This window comes from Triticum aestivum, chromosome 6B, assembly GCF_018294505.1.
Source record: "Triticum aestivum cultivar Chinese Spring chromosome 6B, IWGSC CS RefSeq v2.1, whole genome shotgun sequence".
Taxonomy (NCBI): domain Eukaryota; kingdom Viridiplantae; phylum Streptophyta; class Magnoliopsida; order Poales; family Poaceae; genus Triticum; species Triticum aestivum.
In genome coordinates, this window is record NC_057810.1 from 152,607,571 (window position 1) to 152,614,684 (window position 7,114).

Here is a 7,114-nt window from a genome sequence, read left to right on the forward strand (position 1 = left end):
GTCTGAGTCCTGCATCCTTTCTCAGCTTCATGTTCTCAGCAACAGGATGAGCATCGTTATGATCTGGAATCTTAGGCTTCAACTTTCTCAGAACATGCTCTTCATCTTCTTCTTCTTCTGCAACAACTTTAGGCACTGGGGCCTTGTTCTTTTCAGCAGCTGGGATGTTCCTGGTATTCCTCTTTGGTGCAGTCTTGGGCTTGGAAGCAGCCTTAGATGCTTCTTTGGGCTTTGATGAAGTAACCCCTGACCTTATGGCATCACCCATGAGCTTCTGAGCTTTGGGAGCTGGAGCATTAGCCTCTTCTTCTTCCTCTTCCATCATGGAAGGCTTACCAACAACCCTGGCCATGGTCTTCTTGACCCTTTCCTTCCTCTTCTTTTCAGCCACTACTGGCTCCTTGGGTTCTGATCTCTCAGTTTCCTGAGTTGATGCTCTGACTTTCAGCATAGGAGTCCTCTTGGCAGGGACTTTCCTGTTCAGACCTGGCTTGGTGGCTGCAGCAGTGCCATACTCCTTCTTGAGCACTTTCCTGGAGGTGGCTTCATCCTCTTCTACCACATAGTCTTCATCCTCAGAGTCTGAGGTTTTCTTCTTCCTGTTTCTGGTGGCAACTTTGGGCAAGTTGCTTGGAGTGCTCCTGCTGCCCTCATCTGAGGAACTAGAGGGACTAGTGCCCTCACTCATAGGAATCTGCTCCTCTTCCCTGTTCTGGCTGTCACTTTGATCAGACATGCTGCAAACACTGACTGCTGACCCTGTGAATAGATGTAGATGAGATAGAAAGGATAAGCATCACAAAATACAGAGGTTTTTGCAAAAGATTGAGTTAAAAACTTAGTTTTTGTTTTCCACAGAAAGCATTTCGGATCAACCGATTTGTGAACTCGGTGATACCGAAGCAGCTTTAGGAACCTAAACTAGTGAACTCGGTCAGACTGAGTCACAGTTCGGTGGCACCGAGACTGCTAGGGTTTCACAAAGTTCTGAACTCGGTCACACCGATTTGCAATTCTCGGTCAGACCGAGAATCACAAGTGCAATGGCCTTGGCCAACTCGATGGAACCGATTTCTACAATTCGATGGGTCCAAGATGGTTTCGACAGAAACCTAACCCTAAATTTTCAATCCAAACCTAATCTACGGATAGTTTTGACTAGATGAGATAGTTTCAATCATGGCAAGATTCATAACGAACACAATGTGCTAGGAATCAGATAGGGATAGCACAGTGATCAAGTTCATACCCTAGTTCGGCGATGGACTCGCTACGGCGGCAACAACGGTGGAGATTCCTGTTGACGGCGGCGAAGACCAGTGGCGGGAGGCGGCTAGCGATGAGGAGAACGATCCGGAGACCCTGGAGGCAGAGCGGGCTGAGCGCAGGCGAAAACTGTTTGGAGAAATTTCCAATTTTTTTGCCCTTGGGTATATATAGCCTGACCCTGTCGGTGTGACTGAGTGGAACAACTCGGTGGCACCGAGATGCATTACTGCAAGCAGTTATTGCAACTCGGTGAGACTGAAATGTTCAAATCGGTTGCACCGAGATTGAAAACCTAGATTGACTTATTGTTCTCGGTATGATCGAAATGGAAGAATCGGTCAGACCGAAACGCACAAAGAAGTTTTGGAAGTTTAAGTCTATGACGAATCGGGGACTCTGAGTGCTCCTCACACAGAGTGGTTCGAATCTGACTTGATCAAATTTTGTGATGTAGCATGAATAGAGTTTGAGACAAGAAAAGCATAGATAGCTAGAGAAGGTTCTTAGGCATTCTTGTCCATCCACTTGGCCAAAATAAAAAGAAGCCAAACAAGCAAAACTACAAGTGGATGTCCTCGAATGAGTAAAATATGCAATCAGCATGCTCACACAATAAAATGACAAATGAAATATGTGGCAAAGCATGCACAACCAATTCTAGCATCTATCAAGCAATTGGCGATGACTAGGTCATCTATATATGAGTATATTGACTTAGGAGTCAAATGAGAACATTTGATCATAGGTCATACTCATCGTTTAAGCTCAAGTGGGGTTACCACTTTTACATAATGCATTGATGTGTTCACACCATTAGAGTTGCTTTAGCTCAATTCTTAGAGTAAAGCTCCCCCTAGATGTGAGATCCCCCCTATAGAGGGATGAACTAACCTTGGGTTTTGTCGATGATGACTTCATGTAGGTGTTGAAGATGTGGATGCTCAATGTTGATGTAGATCATTTGGAGCAATCCTTTGGAGTGAGTTGCACTTTCAATACCTACACGGGTTAGTCCCACAAGGAACAAACAAGGATATCCATAGACATAGAGTGATGCACACACAAGATGATGTCTATGAAAGCATTAGGTTACCTTGTCCCTTGTCTTACCAACAAGAGGGTTTGTGACTCCTTGAACTAGTGCAAGATGTGAAAGTTGATTGCACTTGTCCTTGCCAAAATGATATGAGTGAAGAATGTTGGCGGAGTCACCCTCAAGAACTCTCTAGTTCTTCTTCTTCGGGATCCACACCATGTTGATGGGAATCCTTGGAGTTGTAGTCGTACTTGATGAAGTAGAGCTTGACGTAGTCTTGGGAATCCACTTGACCAAGGCCTTGGGAGCTTCTTCAAATGCATCAATCTCCTCTTGAAGCTCATCCTTGCCTTTTTGCTTGTGGTCTTGTGGTGGAAGATCATCTTGAGCTTGTGTCCCTTTGAAGGAAGTAGGATCGTAATTCTCTTGTTGTGGAACAAACTTCGTCTTGGGGTATTGATCTTCTTCCCACTCAACTCCATTGGCATTGAACTTTCGTTCAAAACCAACACCTTGGTTCTTCCGGTGCCTTCCTTGCTTGCGTACAATTTCCTCGAATTGCTTACTCCGGCAAGGCTCTTGTAAACACCTTTCTCTATGATTCCCTTCAATAAACTATTTTCTTGCTCAAGTGTAACTTGGCTAAGAGAATCATTAGTGGAATCAAGAGAATTACTAGAAGCAACAATATTTGATTTAGCATGATGATTGTTACTACTAGAGGAAGAATCCTTCTTGTTTTTGTTACTAGACTTGACTTGAGGCATGTAAGTAGATAAGAGTAAACGCTTGGCAATGTAAGAAGAACTTTTCTTGCGAAGATCATCATTGATTGCCTTTAAGAACTCATGCTCTTGCTCAAGGTTGAGCTTTTCAAAGCGTAACTTCTCATGAGTCCTTAAAAGTTCTCGATGATCCCCTAAGATAGTTTCATGAGCTAACTTAAGAGTGTTTAGTTCTTTAGTTAGGAGCTCAATCTTCTCCTTATCATCGTCATTCGTTTTATCTTGATTAGCATGATTAATTGACGTTTCATCATAGTATTCATCACTAGAGTTGTCAATAAGTAAATCATCATCACCTAGCAAGTCATCTTCATCACTATTGAAATCAACATACTCGGGGTGTGTTACCTTTGGGCCTTTAGCCATGAAGCATCTTCCAAGTCCTCCATTTGGTGAATAAAATATGTCGTGGGAGTTGGTTGACACAAGTGCTAGACCGGCAACACCTTCATCTTGAGTATGTTCGGAGTCGGAGTGATAGCTTCTCTCGGAGTGATGTTCAGAGTCGGAACCGGATACCCATTCACCAACATGAGCTTGATGTCTTCGTTTTGTGTAGCTCCTTGATGACTTGTCCTTCCTTTCCGAATCCTTGCTTCTCCGGGATGTTCTTCGTTCGTAACGATCATCTCTACTCCTTCTCTCTCTTGACGGTGATTCTTCTCTTCTTCTTCTCCTCTTAGGTGAATCTTCTCTTCTTTTGTAGGGAGCCGTACACTCATTGGAATAGTGTCCGGGTCTTCCACAGTTGTAGCAATTTTGCTCTCGACTGGAAGATCTTTTGTCATTGTAGCACCTTGACTTGGAACTTCTTTCCTTGCTTCTACTCTTGTAGAATTTGTTGAAGTTCTTCACCATTAGGCTCAATTCTTCATTGAAGGTTTGTTTATCACTTGATGATGTGGAATCTTCACATGAGGCTTTGTAAGCACCACTTGACTTGTTGTGCATCTCCTCCTTATCCTTGAGTGACATCTCATGAGCAACAATTCTTCCAATGACCTTCGTTGGCTTGAGATTCTTGTAGTTGGGCATCATTTGGATCAATGTGCATACGGTATCATATTTTCCATCCAAGGCTCTTAGGATCTTCTTGATGATGAATTTGTCGATCATCTCTTCACTTCCTAAACCGATAATCTCATTTGTGATGAGAGCAAGCCTAGAGTACATTTCAGCGACAGCTTCACCATCCTTCATCTTGAACTTGTCAAGTTGACTTTGAAGCACATCCAATTTGGATTCCTTGACGGAGTCGGTACCTTCGTGCATATCAATCAAAGTGTCCCAAATTTTCTTTGCATTCTCAAGACGGCTGATTTTGTTGAATTTTTCGGGGCACAATCCGTTGAAGAGGATATCACAAGCTTGAGCGTTGTATTGCAGCATCTTCAACTCTTCTGCGCTAGCTTCACGGTTTGGTTCTCTCCCATCAAAGAATTCACCTTGCAAGCCAATACACACAATAGCCCAAACGGCGGGGTTATGTCTGAGAATATGCATTTTCATCTTATGCTTCCAACTAGCAAAATTAGTACCATCAAAGTAAGGACCTCTACGGTGGTAGTTTCCCTCGCTAGACGCCATACTCTCCTAGGTTGTGAAACCAAGGCTATGACCACCAAAAGCTATGGAAATCAAAGCAAATGGAGACCAAAGCTCTGATACCACTTGTAGGATTTTGAAGTATGTCTAGAGGGGGGTGATTAGACTACTTGACCAAATAAAAACTTAACCTTTTCCCAATTTTAGTCTTTGGCAGATTTTAGCAAACTTAGCACAAGTCAAGCAATCTTAACACAATTCAAGCAAGCATGCAAAGAGTATATGAGCAGCGGAAAATAAAGCATGCAACTTGCAAGAATGTAAAGGGAAGGGTTTGGAGATTTCAAACGCAATTTGGAGACACGGTGATTTTTGAGCCGTGGTTCCGATAGGTGGTGCTATCGTACATCCACGTTGATGGAGACTTCAACCCACGAAGGGTAACGGCTGCGCGAGTCCACGGAGGGCTCCACCCAAGAAGGGTCCACGAAGAAGCAACCTTGTCTATCCCACCATGGCCGTCGCCCACGAAGGACTTGCCTCACTAGCGGTAGATCTTCACGAAGTAGGCGATCTCCTTGCCCTTACAAACTCCTTGGTTCAACTCCACAATCTTGTCGGAGGCTCCCAAGTGACACCTAGCCAATCTAGGAGACACCACTCTCCAAGAAGTAACAAATGGTGTGTTGATGATGAACTCCTTGCTCTTGTGCTTCAAATGATAGTCTCCCCAACACTCAACTCTCTCTCACAGGATTTGGATTTGGTGGAAAGAAGATTTGAGTGGAAAGCAACTTGGGGAAGGCTAGAGATCAAGATTCATATGGTAGGAATGGAATATCTTGGTCTCAACACATGAGTAGGTGGTTCTCTCTCAGAAATGGTAAGTTGGAAGTGTAGGTTTGTTCTGATGGCTCTCTCCACGAATGAAGAGGAGGTGGAGGGGTATATATAGCCTCCACACAAAATCTAACCATTACACACAATTTACCAATCTCGGTGGGACCGAATCAACAAACTCGGTCAGACCGATTTAGTAAACCTAGTGACCGTTAGGGTTTTCGGTGGGACCGACATGCAACTCGGTAGGACCGATATGGTTAGGGTTAGGGCATAACGTAATCTCGGTGAGACTGATTACACAAACTCGGTGAGACCGATTTTGGTAATAAGCTAACCAGAGAGTTGGTCAGGTAAACTCGGTGGGACCGGTTCGCTCTTTTCGGTGAGACCGAAATGTTACGAAAAGGAAACAGAGAGTTTACATTGCAATCTCGATGGGACCGATCGCTCATCTCGGTGAGACCAAAACGTTGCGAAGGGAAATAGAGAGATTACAATCCCATCTCGGTGAGACCGAGATCCCTATCGGCGAGACCGATTTGCCTAGGGTTTGTGGCAGTGGCTATGACATCTGAACTCGATGGCGCCGGATAGAAAGAATCGGTGGGGCCGAGTTTGGCTTTAGGTTTAGGTCATATGTGGATGTGGGAAAGTAGTTGAGGGTTTTGGATCATATCACTAAGCACTATGAAGCAAGAAACTCATTAAGCAGCACCTCATCCATCCTTAATAGTTATTGGCTTTTCCTATAGACTCATTGTGATCTTGGATCACTAAAATATAAAATGTAGAGTCTTGAGCTTGAAGCTTGAGCCAATCCTTTTATCCTTAGCATTTTGAGGGATCCACTTTTCTCATCCATGCCATGCCATTCATTGAGCTTTCCTGAAATATTTGTCTTGGAATAGTATTAGCTCAATGAGCTATATGTTGTTAGGAATTACCAAACCACCTAGGGATAGTTGCACTTTCACCGTTTTGCTGGTGTTTGTGGACCTACTAAACAATGGGATCCGGAGACCTTGTGGGAGGTGATGACATGTTGTGTAATCATGCACACCATGATCGTCGAGGATGAGGGTGAGGATGCCGCCGCAACTCTAGAATGTAAGGACATGGGTGATCCTATCGAACTTCCAGGCCAGAATGTGAGGATCCTGCATCAACAAATTCGGTATTGAGCAACTCACAAGCAGCTGAAGAAAGATCTGATTAAGTATCTGTGGGCGGTTAAAGGGGACAACAATGTTGGAATGTAATATTTGGACTACTGCTGCAGCTATTTGAACGTCTGTACTCTATGTATGAGGCTATTTGAACGTGCGGAATTTCATAAAAAGAATAGGGAGGGCGATGTATGTGGGTAGCGTTGGATGACCTCCTCTTGTATCCGTGTCTACGGATTGATCCCCCTTTCCGCGGGCGGATGCGGGAGGAAATTTGCCAGTTGTCGTTGGAGATGCCTTAACATAGGTAAATTACATCCTATCTTTTCTTTCTTTCAGGGGAAGAATGAAAGTGATCTTGCCGCCGCCGCTAGGAGTGCTTCCTTCCGGCCGGTGCCGTCCTCCGGCGGAGGAGCCGACGACCTCAATCGTTGGTGGTGAGGGGGGTCGCCGGATGCATGCGTGTGGAC